The sequence below is a fragment of the Pyrus communis genome, chromosome 6 (assembly GCF_041283825.1).
Source record: "Pyrus communis isolate YQ-2024b chromosome 6, ASM4128382v1, whole genome shotgun sequence".
NCBI classification, from domain to species: domain Eukaryota; kingdom Viridiplantae; phylum Streptophyta; class Magnoliopsida; order Rosales; family Rosaceae; genus Pyrus; species Pyrus communis.
Genome location: NC_142570.1, coordinates 16,520,116 through 16,542,701, shown reverse-complemented (window position 1 = coordinate 16,542,701; position 22,586 = coordinate 16,520,116). Strand labels below are relative to the sequence as shown.

Here is a 22,586-nt window from a genome sequence, read left to right as displayed (position 1 = left end):
AAGAAAAAATTCAACTACAACTACCAACCATGCGGAACATCTAAATGACCTTTGACAAGCTGTTGATGAACCATTGAGTCATGTTCTGTCATAGTGGGGGCCCGGCCACGTGGCGTCCCTCTCACCCCCTACTGGTCAATCCCCCAAATTAAAATTTCAAAGAAAATTCGAGACAACGAGGACAAACAACCAAAACCCCAACCCAGCAAATACATAGAAAAATAATAGAAAAATCGAGAGAGAAAGAGAAAGGGAGTGATCGATGGGTCAGATCAAATCGAATAATGGGTATGTACGACAAGGGGAGGTTTTGGGGGTAGAAAACCAGCAATGAAAGGCGTCTACTCGCCGCCCGGAGATTACATCTACTTCAGGTCCCAAGTCCCTCTTCACAAGATCCCAGTACGTTTCTTTTCACCTCCACTTCTCCTTTACCCTTTCGAATTTCTCCATTTTTTTGTGATTTTGTTCCTGGGTTTGATTCTTTAGTTTGATTTTACTGCTGCATTTTTTGTTCTTTTGGGTTGTCTTACCTTTTTAGAAAACCCAATTGTAAGATGGTTCCTATGTTTGTGCATAGTTTTGTATTTTCAACTGTGTTATGACATGGGTTTGTATCAAGTTTGTGAATTTTGATATGGGGTTTTTTCTAATTTGCTCAATTGTGAGTTGAGGTTCTGCATGTGGAGCTGCTTATGTATGTACCCTTTTTCAGCTGTAAAGCTACATGATTAATCAATTTTAGGTGTGTTGATAAGCAGGTTTCTGCTTATTTCTGATTTCTTATTGTCTTGATAATCGGGTTTACTTTGAACTACTGTGTATGTTTACATTGAAATACCGTGTATGCAGATTGGCACGAAGCAGTGGCGATACTATGATTTTGGCCCAAAAGCAGTACCTCCTCTTATTTGTCTTCCTGGAACAGCAGGGACAGCTGATGTCTGCTACAAGCAGATCATGCCATTGTCCATGAAGGTAGTTGGCGGGCCTTCATATAATCTTCATTGTATGTATCACATAAGTCTTTACAAAGCATATTAGTATTTGATTTTCGTTTTCTTTTGCGTCATAGGCACTTATAGACTATACTTTCCAGTTTTCATGGTCCACTGAGCTTGATTTTTTTTCTGTTTAGTTGTTTTGTTGCAAACAATCAGCAACTTGCATTTATAGTCCAAGATTTTGGATGAAAAAAAATTTCCGTGCATATTTGCTTTACTTTTTGGTGTCTCTTGTATATGTTCAATCTCTGTATATTTGGATTTTATCTTTCTAGATAATGATTTCCTTTTATTCTCTTTAAATGGATAATTCAGTTGTTTAACTAGACCTTTAAGCCCTGATTTTTGGTCTCTGTGCTTCCGGTGCACTCAAGTTTCACTTTTCAGTAACATTTATATTTACCAATCCCGACCCCTCTCTGTCCAACACCCCTATATTTGAATGGTTCTAGCTGGTTAATCTTCTCAAGTTCTACTTAATAGATTAAACGTTAATACTAGTAAATTATAATATATGCAGGGTTATCGGGTGATTTCTGTTGATATTCCAAGTGTATGGAATCATCACGAGTGGATTCTAGCATTTGAGAAATTCTTGGATGCTATTGATGTCCATCACGTAAGAACTCCACTTACTTACAGTTTACTCCTGCCAGTGTCAATCTAATTTTCTTTAGTATTTCTGTTGCTTGCACTGAAGGAATTTCTCATTTTCACAATGCACAAGTAGCTTTTTGGTTCTAAATTGTTAATTTCTTTAAGAACCACCCAACTGCTGCATACAGCTTTCAGTGATTAATGACCTTTTATCCCTACTTAATTATACATATGATATTTGGGTGCATCTTCATGTTATATGATAGGAGCATATTCATGCGACTTAAATGACTTGTTCTCGTGCATCTACGTTATGTTTCTTTAATTATTTTAGTCCTTGATGCGAGATTTATACGCACACAAATTAAACTCTATTTGTGACAATTGTAGTAATGATGTAAGTAGGGATCGTTCTAACCGGGGATTAACTAGGGGTGCTAAACACTTGATTCAAATAAATAAAACTAACTTTTAGAACACTTAACTTACTTAACAAGAACTCAAAACAAGTACACAAGACTCCAATTACTTAAAAACACAAACTAAGATAGATTGTAATGACTAAGACTTAACAAAATATGGGGGGGATTGTGTTTGGACGAGATTAAATTAAATGGACATATTATAATTAAGGGCAAAATGTAAATATGAATGTGATGAAAATATGGATGATGGAATAGCTAAGGGGTTATTCTCCACACATGTTACACTTGCATACAAGATTGATTTTCGGTTGGTCTTTCGATTCATTATGAAACTCAACAGCCCGGGTTAATTAGGTCCGCTTAAATTAACCGTCAAGTTCTCCTTAAGTTAATGAATTGGATGAGTTTGCGCAACGCAATTCACAACATTTTCCAAAAATCCTTTACGTGAAAAGCACAATAAAGATACAATCAAATATCATTAAGCATCATGAAAACTATAAGTGTTGACAAGGCATTCGTTACTATGATGAGTATGAAACTAGTGCCAAGAATTCATTTAACGCGATTGTTTATAAGCAACTTCCACTACTTGTGAATATAAGTTCATAACTATTAGGTGAAACTCACTTATATTCTAGCGTCATATTCATGCATGAAAATTAAGCGTGCACTCTCAATAAACATACATAAATAAGTTATCAATCAAACGGTTAAACAAATTGAATCCACAACTTATGAAATTCCAACTAAAGATAATCAATTCATATCGCAAGTATAAACATGGTTTCGAATCACCCCCTACCTAAATGGGGTTTAGTTCCTCATACGTACAAGACAAAGAGAATTGAAATTAAACATTGAAATCAAAGAAACACCTAAACATTCCAACAACTCAAACTTGAATTATATGAACGTTTAGGCCCTCTTCTCTTCCTCTTCGTTGTGGCACAAGGTCTAAGGAAATGTTTAGGGCTTTAGGTGTATGTGGAATGGAGTGGGGAGTGGTGGAAATGGCTGCAATGGAGGAGAGAATGCTGGAAAACTTGAGTGAAGGCACGGCAAGGGTGTTTGTGTTGTGTGTTGTGTTGTGGTGAATTGAATGAATGTTTTGTGGCTATAATGGATGTTTATTTATAAGTGAAAAAGAGGGAATATGACAGCTAGGAGGTGGGTGGAAAGCTGGAATTTCAAGGGGGAGCCACGACAATGAATTTGTGTTAGGTGATAAGTGCATGTGTTGGCTGTTTTATTTGTTGGGAAAGCATGTGAATTAAAGCTAGGGTGAATGATGATGAATGCATGTGGATTAAATAGTGAATGATGACTGCAATAATGAAATGAAATGCTGGAAATGCAAAGGGGAAATGCACGGCTAAGGATTGTTGGAATGCTGGAAATGGAATGTTAGATGTGGCTGAGATTTAGGTGAAAAAGGAATGTGTTTGAATGCTTTTAGAATAGGAAAGAAAGCCCTCCCTTGCACGGCAAGGAAAAGAAACATCAAGGGAATACACGGCATGGCTTAAGGTTGCAAGTTTTGTGACCTAGAATAGATAGGAACCTTCTTTGACTAAGATTCCTCATTTGATTAGGAATCCTCTTCAATTTCGTCCATTCCTTTTGCTCCAAACGTAAGCTATCCATTCCAAGCCCAATTTTGCTCCAAAATGCACCTTTTTGCTTCCTTAGCCATATGAACCTAGAAACACACGAAAATGGCATAAAGGACTAAAATAACTAAAGAAACACAACGTAAATGCACGAGAACAAGCCAATTAAGTCGCATAAATATGCTCCTATCAAATTCCCCCACACTTAGCTTTTGCTAGTCCTCGAGCAAAACAAACAAACTAAACAAAACAAAACGAAACAAAACAAACAAAAGATAATCTAAACCTTCCAACGTTGTCTCAGGGATTTCCAATGCACATGACAAGTTAAAAATCATCATTCCCGTAGATTTTAGTCATCTTCACACTTAAGTACATTCTTAATCATAGTCACCACATACTAGTTCACAATTAAGCATTTAAAACCATGTTTTGAATGTAGTAACATGCCTTAGAGAATTTGCTCAATTCCTTACAAGATATGCACTCAATTTTTCACTCAGATTTTCTAACTACACACCCCAATCTAGTTACATGTGAGAAGATTGATGTAAACATGAAAACGAACACTCACATATATGTATCTCAAAGGCAATTTCTGGAGTTAATAAGCATATTTAGGTATGATCTCATGAATGGAATGCTCCTACTTAGATGCGAGAACCAGTGACATCATATGCTTATACCAAGTTCAAACTCCACAAATTGAAACACACAACACTCAAGATTGAAGTCACGGGTTGTAATGGGGCTTGGGGTGTGTGGTTAGCAAAGAAGGGATATGGAAAACAAAGGTTCTTAAAGAAATAATGAGCAAAACACTTGAATCAACTTAGAATTCACTTTTGAATGAAAACTCAACTTTTGAACAAAAAGGGAGAACAAGCTCTTTTTTTCTTTTTTTCTTTCTTTTCTCATATGTTTTTCACAATTTTTTTTTTTTTTTTTTTCTTTTGACTCTCAAAACATACATAAACACTTAAGAACAAAACATTCTCTCCCCCACACTCATTTTCTTGCATAATGTAACTCAAAAGGAATTCATTTAAGTCATGCTCACTATCTTTTAAGAACAATCGTGTGGATTGTCCTAAATTAGGTTAGGTGAGGATTATGTGGGTTAACAAAGAATAAAGGCTAAACAAGGCTCAACGGGGTTAAAACTTACAACATATACGAAATATGGGAAGTAAGGCTATTTGGCTATGGTGGCAACTACACGACTTCATCTTGGTATATGTTATGCAATTCAATGTCATGCTTTGAATGAAACGGATATAAGTTCTAGCATTTAGTTCTATCATGATACAATTGCAATCTAAGTAGCAACCAAGCAAGGAATAATGAGATCATGCAACAACTTTAGAAAACAAAGAATCACAGATTATAACTCTCCAAAGAAGGTAATGGCTCGAGTCTCACAGGGATGTAGCGTTATTATGAGTTTCTTCCTTCAAGCATGTTACAGAAACAAATTTTCCTTTTATGATTGCATGTGAAGTCATACATTATAACCATAACCAAGCATATACCAAGAGTAAATCAAACTTTCATCCATGTTTATAACTCTTTTTAACAGTCATGCAATTACAAACCAAATCCTCATCATTGTGTTGGAAGGTATCCTAAGACACAAACACACAAAAATGACTCAAAACACTCTTTTTAGGCTTTTCAAAACATGTTTTTCAAATTTTTATGTGATTTTCGGAGTTATAAAAACAAAACATAATAAAACACTCTAAAACAACTTAAAAACATCTTAAAACAGCAAGGAACAACGCTGGGTGATAAAATCCTACGAATTTGTATCAACAACATTAGTTTACCCCCCCACACTTAAATCAAACATTATCCTCAATGTTTTAAACATAGATTCACACAAAACATAAGTAAACACATAAACAGCAACTAAACATACTAAACATGGCAGAATGTAAATAACAAAGAGAAGAGTTTAGGGACGCAAATGTGGGTATGGAGTGTAGATTCCATCTTCTCCTTGGTGATTGTATGGGCTGATCTTGGTGATTCCACAGGTTTTTTCTTGAACTGGCTGGAGGATTCTTTTGGTCTCCCTCGAAGGTCTATGAGCGGTTTCAGGATTCAGACATATGGCAGGCAAGTACGAGGTGGAGGTGCTGACCTGTTTCTTTGTTCAATCTTTCCAATTCGTATTGAATACGAATTGGAAAGATTGATGTTTCATTGTCACCCGTCTTAGCTGTCCCTTCAATACGAATTGGAAAGATTGATGTTTCATTGTCACCCGTCTTAGCTGTCCCTTCTCTGGCAGTGTATCAATCGTTGAAGATGACTACTCGAGAGCAATACTAGGTAAGCAACCAGGAATAGATTCCAGGCAGTCGGTTCCAGATCGGAAGACTGACTCCAAGTGCCTCTGATTGCTCTCTTTCTCTTTGTCATGCGAGTAATAACAAGGACAAAGGAAAAGATAGGGAAAGAGCATGATATGAGATACATTTGCTTTCGCCCTTGATGATATTTGATACCTTTGCTTTTGAAGAGGCAGCGAATGAATCAGCACATTGGGGAAGAAGACAAATTGAGTATTTCGAGAGGCTTTGCTGGGAGTTCGCCCTCAGAGGGGAGGAAGAGTTGAGCATTTTCTTCAGGTCTGCCTTGCCATAAAAGATGAAGGTCGACATATATAGGGATTTCCCAATAACAAGTGGTGATACTGTTCTTTTACCCTTGTCGACAAACGTCTCTTCGATTTCTGAGGAAACGCCTCTTCGATTTTTTAATGGCAAGTAGAAGTCACGGGTGCGGCTCTGTCACCACGCCTGTTGGCAAAAGTGCGTAGTTGGGATGATAACCTTCACGTGTTTTCAACTTTGTCAGAGATCTTTCGACAAAGTTGAACGCGTTATCTGAAAAGCCGCGAAAGCGTCTGAAAAGTGTGGCGAGCTTTACGCAGGAAAATCCGGCTGTTTGAATTGGTGGTCGTGTCGCCTTTCCTTTTTATAGAGGTAACGATCACCTCCAACATGCACACTTTGAAGATTGCTTATTTGTGAAAATCGTCTTCGGCCCTTTTAGATTTTTCTCCATCCACCCCTTCTCTTTTAACCCTTTGAAAAATGGCAAACCCATCTAACATTTGCTTGGATTTGAGTCTCAGCAGCGATCCGAGTGCGCCGCGTCAGGTAAATGTATGGTGCCCTTCTTTCTTATCTTCTAACGGCCCTCTTACAAGTGAAGACTCCATGATGACGGATGCACAAACAGCTACGATAGTAGCTAGGAACCTCCTCACTCCAAAAGATAGTAGGTTGCTTTCAGAACGGTCCGATGAGTTGGCCGTTCAAGAGTCCCTAGCTCTCAGCGTTCAGTGTGCGGGCTCTATGTCCAACATGGGCCAACGCCTACTTGCTCGATCCCGCCAAGTTGAATCCTTGATGGCGGAGGTGGAAAGTCTTAAGTAAGAGATCAAACTGCTTACATACGACAATAGAAGTTTGGATGTGCTTGCAAATAACTATTCGACGGGCATGAAGAGGAAGCTTGATGAGCTGCAAGAATCCAATGGTCGAATTCAAAGTGACCGTCAAAGGCTTGCGGCTTTCTTCCAGAGGCACCTTTTTCCTGGCTCATCTAGCGTTCCACCAAGTGTTGAGGCCTCGAATAATCCATCTTCAACGTCTCTCGCTCCGATGCCTCCTGCTCTGATGCCTCCCGCTTCTAAAGTGGTGCCACGTAGTGGGGCTTCACGTAAACAACCTTTGTGAAGGCTCCATCTTTCTCCATGTTTAGTATTTTTTTTTTTTTTTTTATTTTTTTTTATTTTAAGAAATCAATGAACAAGTTTTGTTTTATTCAGTGTATTGGGTTGCCTCCCAAGTAGCGCTTTCTTTTACGTCTTGCAGCCGGACGGTACCTCCGTTTAAGCTTGACTAGGTTCCACTGCATGGAGGGGTACCTCCTCCACGACATGCTCCTCAAACGTCTCGTAATAGGGCTTCAATCGATGCCCATTCACTTTGAATTCTTGCTGCGTCCTTGAACTTTTGATTTTACTGCACCATGAGGGAAAACATTAGTGACAATAAAATGACCAACCCATTTGGAACGCAACTTACCCGGAAACAACCGAAGGCAAGAATTGAACAACACTTTCTGCCCAATAGAGAATGTCTTGGCACGAATCATCTTGTCATGGAATGCCTTCGTTTTCTCCTTGTAAATCCGGACATTCTCATATGCTTCATTTCGGATTTCATCAAGCTCACACAATTGAAGCTTCCTATGTAAACTTGCGGCATCAAGGTCCATATTGAACGTTTTGACGGCCCAATGTGCACGATGCTCTAATTCGACGGGAAGATGGCATGGCTTCCCATAGATGAGCCGAAAAGGTGACATCCCAATGGGGGTTTTGTAGGCAGTGCGATACGCCTACAATGCATCGTTTAAGCGCAAACTCCAATCTTTCCTTGTAGGCCCCACGGTCTTCTCAAGAATCTGCTTGATTTCCCTATTCGAAACCTCGGCTTGCCCGCTCGTTTGAGGATGATTAGGTGTGGCCACCTTATGCATGACATTGTATTTCTTGAGCAACGCCTCGATGGTTCGATTACAAAAATAGGAACCTCCATCACTGATTAGCATTCGTGGCATTCCAAACCTTGCAAAAATGTTAGTTTTCACAAAATCTACAACCACTCGAGAATCATTAGTTCGGGTGGCTTTTGCTTCCACCCATTTCGACACATAGTCCACAGCAAGCAATATATAAAGAAACCCATGTGACGAAGGAAAGGGACCCATAAAATCAATACCCTAAACATCAAAGATTTCAACACTAAAAATGGGGGTTTGTGGCATTTGTTGTTTAGGACCAATATTGCTCGTTCTTTGGCATCTATCACAAGACATGCAAAATGTTCTAGCATCCCTAAAGATGGTAGGCCAATAGAAACCACATTCTAACACCTTAAGTGCTGTTCTTTGAGTGCCAAAGTGTCCCCCACAAGCATAAGTGTGACAAAATGTTAGAATAGCATTAAACTCAAAATCGTGCACCCAATGGCCGTCCTATGCTTCCGATTATGCATTAGGAGCTGTTTTGGGGCAAAGGAAGGAAAATAGGCCGCATGTTATGTATTATGCCTCTCGGACTTTCAATGATGCACAATTGAATTATTTAATCTATTATAACCTTTTGTCACACTTATGCTTGTGGGGGACACTTTGGCACTCAAAGAACAACACTTAAGGTGTTAGAATGTGGTTTCTATTGGCCTATCATATTTAGGGATGCTAGAACATTTTGCATGTCTTGTGATAGATGCCAAAGAACGGGCAATATTGGTCCTAAACAACAAATGCCGCAAACCCCCATTTTTAGTGTTGAAATCTTTGATGTTTGGGGTATTGATTTTATGGGTCCCTTTCCTTCGTCACATGGGTTTCTTTATATATTGCTTGCTGTGGACTATGTGTCGAAATGAGTGGAAGCAAAAGCCACCCGAACTAATGATTCTCGAGTGGTTGCAGATTTTGTGAAAACTAACATTTTTGCAAGGTTTGGAATGCCACGAGTGCTAATCAGTGATGGAGGTTCCCATTTTTATAATCGAACCATCGAGGCGTTGCTCAAGAAATACAATGTCATGCATAAGGTGGCCACACCTTATCATCCTCAAACAAGCGGGCAAGCCGAGGTTTGGAATAGGGAAATCAAGCAGATTCTTGAGAAGATCGTGGGGCCTACAAGGAAGGATTGGAGTTTGCGCTTAAACGATGCATTGTGGGCGTATCGCACTGCCTACAAAACCCCTATTGGGATGTCACCTTTTCGGCTCATCTATGGGAAGCCATGCCATCTTCCCGTCGAATTAGAGCATCGTGCACATTGGGCCGTCAAAACGTTCAATATGAACCTTGATGCCGCAGGTTTACATAGGAAGCTTCAATTGTGTGAGCTTGATGAAATCCGAAATGAAGCATATGAGAATGCCCGGATTTACAAGGAGAAAACGAAGGCATTCCATGACAAGATGATTCGTGCCAAGACGTTCTTTATTGGGCAGAAAGTGTTGTTCAATTCTCGCCTTCGGTTGTTTCCGGGTAAGTTGCGTTCCAAATGGGTTGGTCCTTTTATTGTCACTAATGTTTTCCCTCATGGTGCAGTACAAATCAAAAGTTCAAGAACGCAGCAAGAATTCAAAGTGAATGGGCATCGATTGAAAACCTATTACGAGACGTTTGAGGAGCATGTCGTGGAGGAGGTACCCCTCCATGCAGTGGAACCTAGTCAAGCTTAAACGGAGGTACCGTCCGGCTGCAAGACGTAAAAGAAAGCGCTACTTAAGAGGCAACCCAATACACTGAATAAAACAAAGCTTGTTAATTGATTTCTGATAAAAAAAAAAAAAAAAAAAAATTACTAAACATAGAGAAAGATGGAGCATTCACAAAGGTTGTTTACATGAAGCCCCACTACGTGGCACCACTCTAGAAGCGGAAGACATCAGAGCAGGAGGCATCGGAGCGGGAGACGTTGAAGATGGATCATTCGAGGCCTCAACACTTGGTGGAACGCTAGATGAGCCAGAAAAGAGGTGTCTCTAGAAGAAAGCTGCAAATCTTTGACGGTCACTTTGAATTCGACCATTGGATTCTTGCAGCTCATCAAACTTCCTCTTCATGCCCGTCGAATAGTTATTTGCAAGCACATGCAAACTTCTATTCTCGTACTTAAGCAGTTTGATCTCTTGCTTAAGACTTTCCACCTCCGCCATCAAGGATTCAACTTGGCGGGATCGAGTAAGTAGGCGTTGGCCCATGTTGGACACAGAGCCCGCACACTGAATGCTGAGAGCTAGGGACTCTTGAACGGCCAACTCATCGGACCGTTCTGAAAGCAGCCTACTATCTTTTGGAGTGAGGAGGTTCCTAGCTACTATCGTAGCTGTTTGTGCATCCGTCATCATGGAGTCTTCACCTGTAAGAGGGCCGTTAGAAGATAAGAAAGAAGGGCACCATACATTTACCTGACGCGGTGCACTCGGATCGCTGCTAAAACTCAAATCCAAGCAAATGTTAGATGGGTTTGCCATTTTTCAAAGGGTTAAAAGAGAAGGGGTGGATGGAGAAAAATCTGAAAGGGCCGAAGACGATTTTCACAAATGAGCAATCTTCAAAGTGTGCACGACCACCGATTCAAACAGCCGGATTTTCCTGCGTAAAGCTCGCCACACTTTTCAGACGCTTTCGCGGCTTTTCAGATAACGCGTTCAACTTTGTCAAAAGATCTCTGACAAAGTTGAAAACACGTGAAGGTTATCATCCCAACTACGCACTTTTGCTAACAGGCGTGGTGACAGAGCCGCACCCGTGACTTCTACTTGCCATTCAGAAATCGAAGAGGCGTTTGCTCAGAAATCGAAGAGGCGTTTGCTCAGAAATGGAAGAGACGTTTGTCGACAAGGGTAAAAGAACAGTACCACCACTTGCTATTGGGAAATCCCTATATATGTCGACCTTCATCTTTTATGGCAAGACAGACCTGAATAAAATGCCCAACTCTTCCTCACCTCTGAGGGCGCACTCCCAGAAAAGCCTCTCGAAATACTCAATTTTTCTTCTTCCCCAATGTGCTGATTCATTCGCTGCCTCTTCAAAAACAAAAGTATCTCATATCATCAAGGGCGAAAGCAAAGGTATCTCATATCATGCTCTTTCCCTGTCTTTTCCTTTGTCCTTGTTATTACTCGCATGGCAAAGAGAAAGAGAGCAATCAGAGGCACTTGGAGTCAGTCTTCCGATCTGGAACCGACTACCTGGAATCTATTCCTGGTTGCTTACCTAGTATTGCTCTCGAGTAGTCATCTTCAACGGTTGATACACTGCCAGAGAAGGGACAGCTAAGACGGGTGACAATGAAACATCAATCTTTCCAATTCGTATTCAATACGAATTGGAACGATTGAACAAAGAAACAGGTCAGCACCTCCACCTCGTACTTGCCTGCCATATGTCTGAATCCTGAAACCGCTCATAGACCTTCAGGGGAGACCAAAAAAATCCTCCAGCCAGTTCAAGAAAAAACATGTGGAATCACCAAGATCAACCCGTGCAATCACCAAAGAGAAGATGGAATCTACACTCCATAACCAGATTTGCGTCCCTAAACTCTTCTCTTTTTTATTTACATTATGCCATGTTTAGTATGTTTAGCTGCTGTTTATGTTTTTACTTTTGTTTTGTGTGAATCTATGCTTAAAACATTGAGGACAATGTTTGATTCAAGTGTGGGGGGTAACTAAATATATTTGATGCAAATTCGTGGGATTTTATGACTCATAACTTCAAGTGTTGTTCCTTGCTGTTTTAAGGTGTCTTTAAATTGTTTTAGAGTGTTTTAGTATTTTTTGTTTTATAACTCCGAAAATCACATAAAAATTTGAAAAACCTAAAAAGAGTGTTTTGAGTCGTTTTTGTGTGTTTGTGTCTTAGGGTACCTTCCAACACAATAATGAGGATTTTGTTTGTAATTGCATGACTGTTAAAAAGAATTATAAACATGGATGAAAGTTTGATTTACTCTTGGTATATGCTTGGTTATGGTTATAATGTATGACTTCACATGCAATCATAAAAGAAAAATTTGTTTTTGTAACATGCTTGAAGGAATGAACTCAAACAAACTCTACAACCTTGTAAGACTTGAGCCTAAACGTTCTTTGGAGAGTTATAATCTGTGATTCTTTGTTTTCTAAAGTTGTTGCATGATCTCATTATTCCTTACTTGGTTGCTACTTAGAATGCAATTGTATCATGATAGAACTAAATGCTAGAACTTATATCCGTTTCATTCAAAGCATAACATTGATTTGCATAACATATATCAAGATGAAGTTGTGTAGTTGCCACCATAGCCAAATAGTCTTACTTCCCATATTTCGTATATGTTGTAAGTTTTAACCTCGTTGAGCTTTGTTTAGCTTTTATTTTTTGTTAACCCACATCTTCCTCACCTAGCCTAGCTAAGGACAATTCACACCCTTGTTCTTAAAAGATAGTGAGCATGACTTAAATGAATTCCTTTTGAGTTACATTATGCAAGAAAATGAGTGTAGGGGAGAGAATGTTTTGTTCTTAAGTGTTTATGTATGTTTTGAGATTCAAAAGAAAAGAAAAAATTGTGAAAAACGTATGAAAAAGAAAAACAGAAAAGAAAAGAAAGAAAGAAAGGGTCCAAAACACCAAATTTGGCCCTAAATTGTCTAAATTCTCCCTTTTTGTTCAAAAGTTGAGTTTTCATTCAAAAGTGAATTCTAAAGTTGATTCAAGTGCTTTGCTCACTATTTCTTTAAGAACCTTTGTTTTCCATATCCCTTCTTTGTTATCCAAACACCCTAAGCCCCATTACAACCCGTGACTTCTATCTTGAGTGTTGTGCATTTCAATTTGTGGAGTTTGAAGTTGGTATGAGCTTATGGTGTCACTGGTTCTCGCATCTAAGTATGAGCATTCAATTCATGAAATCATACCTAAACATGCTTATTAACTTCAGAAATTGCTTCCTTTGAGATACATATATGTGAGTGTTCGTTTTCATGTTTACATCAATCTTCTCACATGTAACTAGATTAGGGTGTGTAGTTAGAAAATCTGAGTGAAAATTGAGTGCATATCTTGTAAGGATTTGAGCAAATTCTCTAAGGCATGTTACTACATTCAAATCATGGTTTTAAATGCTTAATTGTGAACTAGTATGTGGTGACAATGATTAAGAATGTACTTAAGTGTGAAGATGACTAAAATCTATGGGAATGATGATTTTTAACATGTCATGTGCATTGGAAATCCCTGAGGCAAATGTTGGAAGGTGTAGGTTGTGTTTTGTTCGTTTTGTCTAGTTTCGTTTTCTTTTGTTGTTTTGTTTTGCTCGAGGACTAGCAAAAGATAAGTGTGGGGGAATTTGATAGGAGCATATTCATGCGACTTAAATGGCTTGTTCTCGTGCATTTACGTTATGTTTCTTTAGTTATTTTAGTCCTTTATGCTTCTTTTGCATGTTTTCAGGTTCTAAAGGCTTAAGGAGCAAAGAAGTGCATTTAGGGGCCTTTTGGAGCACTATTGGGCTAAGGATGGATAGCTTATGCTTGGAGCCAAAGTGTTGGATGAAAGTGAAGGCCTTGTATGAACTTGAGGACATAAAACAATGGCCCTAACCATATTTCCCTTCCCTTGCCATGCAAACCACCCTATTTTAGGCCCATTCTATGTACTTAAACCCTAGCCCTTTAACCTTGCAGCCATATTCTAATTTATTCACTTCCATATTCTTCTTTAATCCACATGCATTCATCATCATTCACTCTAGCTTGCAACCACATGCTTTCCCAACAAACAATTTCAGCCACATGCAACCAAACCATTCTTGCCGTGCATCCCTTAGCAATTCCAGCATTCCACCAACTTTTCCTAGCTGTTTTTCACATGCATCCCCTCACTCTATAATTATCTACACCATGCAGCCACATGCACCCATAATTACACCAAACGCATTCTTGCCGTGCATCCCTTGCATTTCCAGCATTCCCATTTGCATTTTTCAGCTTTCCACCAACCAACCTAGTTGTCATTCCACATGCATTCCCTTCTTTAATCATTCCTAGCTGCCATTCACATGTTCTCCCATCTATTCTCTCCCTATAAAATCATGCAATGCATTCATACAAACCATTCAATTCACCACAAAACATCCACACAACACACCAACATAAAACTGCCCATCCTTGCCGTGCATCCCCTTCCATTTCCTGCAGTTTTTCTCCTTCATTGCAGCCACTCCAACCACTCCTCATCCCTCCAAAACACTTCACACCATCACACAACCTATCCTTAGACCTCGTGCCGCAACAAAGAGGAAGAGAAGAGGGCCTAAACGTTCATACAATTCAAGTTTGAGTTGTTGGAATGTTTAGGTGTTTCTTTGATTTCAATGTTTAAATTCAATTCTCTTTGTCTTGTACGTATGAGGAACTAAACCCCCTTTAGTTAGAGGGTGATTCGAAACTATGTTTATGCTTGCAATATGAATTGATTACCTTTGGTTGGAATTTCATAAGTTGTGGATTCAATTTGTTTAACCGTTTGATTGATAACTTATTTATGTATGTTTATTGAGAGTGCACGCTTAATTTTCAAGCATGAATATGACGCTAGAATATAAGTGAGTTTCACCTAATAGTTATGAACTTATATTCACAAGTAGTGGAGGTTGCTTATAAACAATCGCGTTAAATGAATTCTTGGCACTAGTTTCATGTTTTTCATAGTAACGAAGGTCTCGTCAACACTTATAGTTTTCATGATGCTTAATGATCTTTGATTGTATCTTTATTGTGTTTTTCACGTAAATGACTTTTGGAGAATGTTGTGAATTGCGTTGCGCTAACCCATCCAATTCATTAACTTAAGGAGAACTTGACGGTTAATTTAAGCGGACCTAATTAACCCGGGGTGTTGAGTTTCATAATTTATCGAAAGACCAACCGAAAATCAATCTTGTATGCAAGTGTAACATGTGTGGAGAAGAACCCCTTAGCTATTCCATCATCATTATTTTCATCACATTCATATTTACATTTTGATCTTAATTATAATCTGTCCATTTAATTTAATCTCGTCCAAACACAATCTCCCCCCCCATATTTTGTTAAGTCTTAGTCATTACAATCTATCTTATTTTGTGTTTTTAAGTATTTGGAGTCTTGTGTACTTGTTTTGAGTTGTTGTTAAGTAAGTTAAGTGTTTTAAAAGTTAGTTTTATTTATTTGAGTCAAGTGTTTAGCACCCCTAGTTAATCCCCGGTTAGAACGATCCCTACTTACATCATTACTACAATTGTCACAAATAGGGTTTAATTTGTGTGCGTATAAATCTCGCATCAAATTTTGGCGCCGTTGCCGGGGATTGGCAAAGTTGCTAATCCCTTGTCTTGAGTCTTGTATGCTGCATATAGAAAATTGCTTTTAATTTGGATCAGATTGGAAGGATTTCAGACATATTACATGGAATACAGTTGAACTATCCCTATGTCTAAAAACAAAGAGTTAACTATCCCTTAAATAAAATCATTCTTAGCACCATGATATTCTGTTTTTTTTGTTTTAGATTAGATAATTAAACAGTTGCTCATTTTCTGGATATGAAATGCCTATTCAAATGGTGAAAAGTGATCGGAGCAGAGAAAGGGGAAACCCGCTGTCCATGAAATATTACATCATGTACTTGAGAAATGTGCTTCATAACAGTGCATATCTTGATATATAACTAAAATGAATTGTGAGATTTTCTAATTGATGTTAAAACATCTTCTCATACTTGTGGGGGCTCTAGTTAAAAAAAAAAAAAAAAAATAGTTCTTTTAGGTAATCTGATCAATTTCTTTCTAACAGATACATATCTATGGTACAGCCCTTGGGGGCTTCTTGGCTCAACTTTTTGCTCAGCATCGTCCAAGAAGAGTTCGGTCATTGATACTATCAAACACATTTTTGGACACGCGTAACTTGTCTGCAGAAATGCCATGGGCTCCCGTGTATGTTTGTCATGTTGTAGTTTACACATTGATAAAGCTACAGGCATGCTGTCAATTTGTGCCAAATCAAAAATTAGGTATTAGGTGGCAAATATTTAATGAGTGGTTTTGATAGAGGTTGATAGTTAAGCTATTTATTTCAACATCTGTGTTCCAGTGTTTTATAAGTGTTCAGACGTTGCATTGACCTAGCAAAGGGTTGTAATGGTCTTTGGTACTGCATGATGTTTCTTGGTTTTTTAAGTTCTGTTCTTCCTTTCAAATAACCTAAATTATGTATTACCAGGATAAGTATTTAGCCTTTTAACTTCTCCCTGCTTCCATGGAATATTGAGCATTTGACCTAACTGATTGAAGGGATCAAGTTGATTGAAATTATCTACTTACCCTCTCAAGTGGCTAATCTCATCTGGGTTCTAAAGTGACATCATTATTAATGAAATGTCACTTGTGAAATAAAAAACTTCGTACGATCCTTATAAGGGATTACGTTCATTGGAACCATTTATCCACCCTTTTTCATGGTTATTTTTGTTTGATTTTCAAATAAAACAAGAAAAGGTTCCACCGTACATCAATTTTTAATCAAAATGTTTGGCATTATTGATTGGATATGATATACTGTTCCTCGGGAATTTAAATTCTCTATATATTGTTACAAGGTGCATGCTGCATTTATATAGTCTTTTGGCTCATAGAGTAATTTGCTTCCAATTTTGTTTTCTTTTGACAGATTGAGTTACCTGATTATGGTATTGTCTTATGCAGCATTAATTGGACCCCTTCTTTTTGTTGAAAAGATATGTCTTGACCGGAATACTCGATGGCCCCCATGAGCCATTTATTGCAGATTCAGTCGACTTTGTTGTTTCTCAGGTAGTCTGTGAACGCCTTTACAATCTACCCGTTATGGCTATCCTTGTTACTTGTACAAGTTGAATGGTTGTGCAAGCTGTTGTAGTTTCTGACTTGGAACTGTGATAAATCAGGTTGAGATGCTCTCAAGAGAGGACCTCGCCTCCAGGTTAACTTCAACCGCTGATACTGTTTCAGTTGGACCGCTGTTGCTTACAGATTCATTCATTACTATAATGGATGTATGTATTCCGGATCTGGTTTGATTTGTGTTGGTGCATACAAATACATTTTCAAATAATCCCTCTAGAAACAAGTGTTTGGTTACGTAATATAGTTGTCACACTGCATTTGTTGCGATAAATGTCTTTCTAGATTCGGAGTTACTTCACTTCTTCATCCTAAATTGTTTTGAAGAGACCAGCTGTGGTGTGGATATGATTCTTTCAACCACTGTTTAAATGTGAATGTCTACGGCTTTATGCCTTAGCATGTTTGTTCATACATCTGAACCTTCTTGCAATACCATAGATAGGGAAGTTTAAACATTTAAGCTGACCAGTCAAAAATTTCTTCCTGAAACATATACATGAAGACAAATGACTACAGCGGGATTCCTCAACAACTCGAAGTTAGCGAAAGGTATCTTAACGCAAGGCAAGCACAATTGAAGACTGGGGGAGATTTTCCGTTCCTGTCACGACCAGATGAAGTTAACTTACATCTTCAGGTAAATGGTCTCTCTAATTTGCTTCTACAAGTCTTTATGACCTTATAATCCAAATGGTGTTTGCAATGTGGTCAGCTGCATCTAAGACGGGTTGGTGTGGAACCTCGACCTGACTTGGTTCCAGGTATTTCAAAGGGAGGTGGCGGTGGTAGTTCTAGCGAAGAGAGTGAGAAAAAAGACCCAGAAGATCCACCCAATGATGATAAAGGAAGCCTGGATAATCCATTTGCAGAACCTCAGCTACCTCCGGCTCCAGAGAGTTCAGAATCTCATAGCTCAGAAGACCAGCTCATCAGCAATGCAAAATTCTGCCACTTCGGTGATGGAGACACGACCTTGAAGAATCAACACACTATAACCACTGAATTTGTTATGCGACTTGGTCGTGAGATGTTTTCTGTTCATTTGCTTTCATTTTATATGTCATCGTTGTACATTAGTTTGAACTGTAATCTGAAGCTCAGACCTGTTGTGTAAAGTGGAACATCTTGACATTGTTGTTTGTTGCTTGGATTCTGATTCTGAGTTCACATGTGCTTCTCTCCAAGCCCTTTGTGGTGTTACGATTACTAATATAAGCCCTCATCTCCTTGCATTAGATTCGGCAGCGTCGAAATACCTACTATGCGAGACTTTCAACTTCACACGAGGGCCCAATGGCCTACGAAAGTCTCTCCTAATGGTCGTGAATCGATGTACAAAAAGTTAGATTGTTCACAGTGAGGTCCAAGTTAAGGCTCCCAACAGCAACCGTGATGAGTCAGTGTCGTACATTGAGGACTCACTTGGTGTTGAGGATTGGAGTGGAATAACCTAACTGTATTTAAAGTATGTTTGAAGAAAGAAATAAAAAGGTCATGTTCAACTTGAAAGTTGACGATAAATTATTCAATAATGAAACTTATCCATTTCAATCCCCCCAAAATGGTGGGATTGTCTTCTTAAAAAACTGATGTTTCCTTCTCAAAGTTAAAAATTATTCATATCTACCTTCGATAAAACTTGAAAGTTACAAGTTACCCAATCCATTCTAATCCTAGTCACCAAACGAGCACCAAAGCATTTAGCAACTACATCAAGCTTCCAAATGTTACTTGAAGGTCTTACATTGGTTTTTCGATACCTCAGCTACATCCCATTCCCTAGGGCAAGACTCACCTACATAACCCATTAATACTTTACTCCACAGTTCATCACAGGACTGGGAAGGCTTCTCCAAGATCATTCAAACTATTGCAACAAGCATTGAATTGAAGGCATAGACTGCACTTTACTAACACAAATATCATTGCACCATTTCCATGTACTACAATTAGCAGCTCAAGTTCTGTTGTTTACTTGGTCTTCAACCGAAAGATGACCAAGTCTAGACATTCAAAAATATTCACGGATGAGGGAACTTCCTCTTACCCGAGTGTTCAACATGATAATGAAGTGAACTCTATTCAATGTTGGCAGACGGTCAATCTAGAGCGTTAATGAAGTGAACTCTATTCAATTCTATGGTCCAACATTGATAATTGACATCGTAACATGACAGATTATGACAATAGAACATTACTCTTCAAATATCCTCGTCTGCAAAACCCGCCAGACCAAACTTATTAAGTTGTCTAATTCTTACATCAAAATATCCTATGACTGTAACACTCCACATTTCCACGTTAAATAAATCCAGCATTGAGAATTTGCACCACCAATGACCGATGCGAAACTCGCATCTAAATCCTACATTCACAACTAAATGATTGTATTCGAGACATAAAGTTTACAGAGGAAGCATTGCCTCATATGCTTCTCAATTACCATTTCTTTGAGCTTGAGGTGCAAATGCAATCGAAACGCAAGCGAAATGCAACCGAAAGATCAGACTTTACAAAAACAGCAAACTTCCCAAACAGAAACAAAATTCCAGACCACAAAGTAATCCAGCAAATCCAGATTACATTCCATAAAATCATCAGCACTTACATCCCAAACACCTCCAAATTTACCAAGTACTCGACACAAATTTCAATTCACCACAAACAAAATCCAAACAAACAAACCCAAAATTTACCATAAAAAGAAGAAAAAGACGTACATTACTCCCAAATTACTTCCACAAAACACTTTCACCCAGGCAAAACGTACCGTTTCGTCCCTCACTTGGCCACCATTCTGGCAATGAAGTCCTCGTATTTGATCTTCCCATCGGACCCGACATCCACCTCTCGGATCCACTCGTCAAATTCGGAGGGCTCCAATTTCTCGCCGATGCTGGTGAGGATGTGCCGGAGCTCCGAGACGGAGACGAACCCGGTGGAGTCCTTGTCGAGAACCTTGAAGGCGTCGCGGAGCTGGCGATCGAAGGGCTCGGGCTTCATGTGCTTGGCCATGAGTTCGAGGAAGCGAGGGAAGTCGAAGGGGGCGGTGAGCTTCTCCTCGGCGACTATGGATTTGAGTTGGGCCTGGGTCGGGTTGCCACCGAGCGATCGCATTAGGATCCCTAGCTCGGACGGAGCAATCTTGCCGTCGTTGTCGGTATCGAAGAGCGTGAACGCCTCCTTCATCGACGATACTTGGTCATCGCTCAAATCCTTGCCCATTTTTCCGGGTTCGCGGTTCGGGTTTTCGGGTCTCTCTCTGCGAAACTGGCTGGCTTTTGTTCCTTTGATTTCTCTGGGTGAAGTAGGGGTGGAAAGGAATTTGGAATTTGAACAGAGGGAAGGAAATAATTGTTAGAGCGCTGACATACGTGGCGTCGTTTTGTGAGGAGTAGACCAACCGTGTAATGGTGTCGTGTTGACGTTTGAGGAGCAAAAAATTAAGACAAGTTGTCACTTAACATTACAGTAATGATATTTATTTTTATTTGTAAGTGAAAAGTTTTAGATTTCATTATTACTAAAGGGAAATTTGAACAACATGTATGTTAACCTTTTGTGAAGTTAAGCTCACAACTCTTCTTCTTAGATAATATCGTTGGTTAAAGAAAAGAAAAAAAAAATCCAAAGACAAGTTCAAAATCTAATGCTTCCAAGATTAGAAAAGAGTTTGGCGGTTTGAACTCTTCATTTTCTAACGTAATTTAAAATATTTATAGTAAATTCAATAATTTTTTTTTTATAAAGACAGAGAAATATAACTTATTTAAAATATTTAATCTTAGTTTACTACCTTAAAGTTTTTTGGTTTTCAAGGTATATGAACTTTTTTTCATCCCAAACTGGTACCTAAAATCATAATTTTGAGACATTCATGTGACATCCCACATCGCCCAGGGGAGTGATCCTTAAATGTATATTCTCATCCCTACCTAGCACGAGGCTTTTTGGGAGCTCACTGGCTTCGGATTCCGTAGGAACTCCGAAGTTAAGTGAGTAGCGTGCGAGAGCATTCCCAGGATGGGTGACCCATCGAGAAGTTCTCGGATGAGTTCCCAAAAACAAAACCGTGAGGGCGTAGTTGGAGCCCAAAGCTGACAATATCGTGCTGCGGTGGTGGAGCGGGCCCGGGAAGTGGTCCCCCCCCCGGGCCAGGATGTGACAATTTGGTATAAGAGCCTAACCCTGGCCATGGTGTGCCGATGAGGACGTCGGGCCCCTAAGGGGGGTCGATTGTGACATCCCACATCGCCCAGGGGAGTGATCCTTAAACTCGCTTAACTTCGGAGTTCCTACGGAACCCGAAGCCAGTGAGCTCCCAAAAGGCCTCGTGCTAGGTAGGGATGGGAATATACATTTAAGGATCACTCCCCTGGGCGATGTGGGATGTCACAATTTCCATCATTCTAATACTTACCCACAACTCTCTGCAACAACTCACAAATTTCTTGTAACATCCCACATCGCCCAAGGGAGTGATCCTTAAATGTATATTCCCATCCCTACCCATCGGGAATGCTCTCGCGCGCTACTCGCTTAACTTCGGAGTTCCTACGAAACCTGAAGCCAGTGAGCTCCCAAAAGGCCTCGTGCTAGGTAGGGATGGGAATATACATTTAAGGATCACTCCCCTAGGCGATGTGGGATGTCACAATTTCCATCATTCTAATACTTACCCACAACTCTCTGCAACAACTCACAAATTGCTTGTAACATCCCACATCGTCCAGGGGAGTGATCCTTAAATGTATATTCCCATCCCTACCTAGCACGAGGCCTTTTGGGAGCTCACTGGCTTCGGGTTCCATGGGAACTCCGAAGTTAAGAGAGAAAGGGGCTAGAGCAATCCCATGATGAGTGACCCACTAGGAAGTTGCTCGTGTGAGTTCCCAGAAACAAAACCGTGAGGGCGTGGTTGGGGCCCAAAACGGACAATATCTTGCTACGATGGTGGAGCGGGCCCGGGAAGTGGTCCCTCCCGGGCGGGGATATGACAATTTGGTATCAGAGCCTAACCCTGGTCGTGGTGTACCGACAAGGACCTCGGGCCCCTAAGGGGGGTGGATTGTAACATCCCACATCGCCTAGGGGAGTGATCCTTAAATGTATATTCCCATCCCTACCTAGCACGAGGCCTTTTGGGAGCTCACTGGCTTTGGGTTCCATGGGAACTCCGAAGTTAAGCGAGAAAAGGGCTAGAGCAATCCCATGATGGGTGACCCACTGGGAAATTGCTCGTGAGTTCCCAAAAACAAAACCGTGAGGGAATGGTAAGCCCAAAGCGGACAATATTATGCTACGGTAGTGGAGCGGGCCCGGGAAGTGATCCGCCCCGGGCCGAGATGTGACATTCACATATATCCGTTAAGGTTGTTAAGTCCACCGTTAATTGGTGATGTGGTACCTACGTGGACAA

The 22,586-nt window shown here is 39.8% G+C and overlaps 2 pseudogenes across 2 annotated transcripts; one reads left to right on the top strand and one right to left on the bottom strand.

Moving 5' to 3' along the window:
- Positions 1–177: 177 nt before the first annotated feature.
- Positions 178–18,402, top strand: LOC137711222 (uncharacterized; annotated as a pseudogene). Its single transcript, XR_015963628.1, has 8 exons — positions 178–402; positions 853–978; positions 1,525–1,623; positions 16,077–16,219; positions 16,988–17,095; positions 17,209–17,316; positions 17,670–17,804; positions 17,880–18,402. The product of XR_015963628.1 is annotated as an uncharacterized LOC137711222 (transcript).
- Positions 18,403–19,713: 1,311 nt separating this feature from the next.
- Positions 19,714–20,507, bottom strand: LOC137710563 (putative calcium-binding protein CML13 pseudogene; annotated as a pseudogene). The gene has a single exon (XR_015963627.1). The product of XR_015963627.1 is annotated as a putative calcium-binding protein CML13 pseudogene (transcript).
- Positions 20,508–22,586: the final 2,079 nt, after the last annotated feature.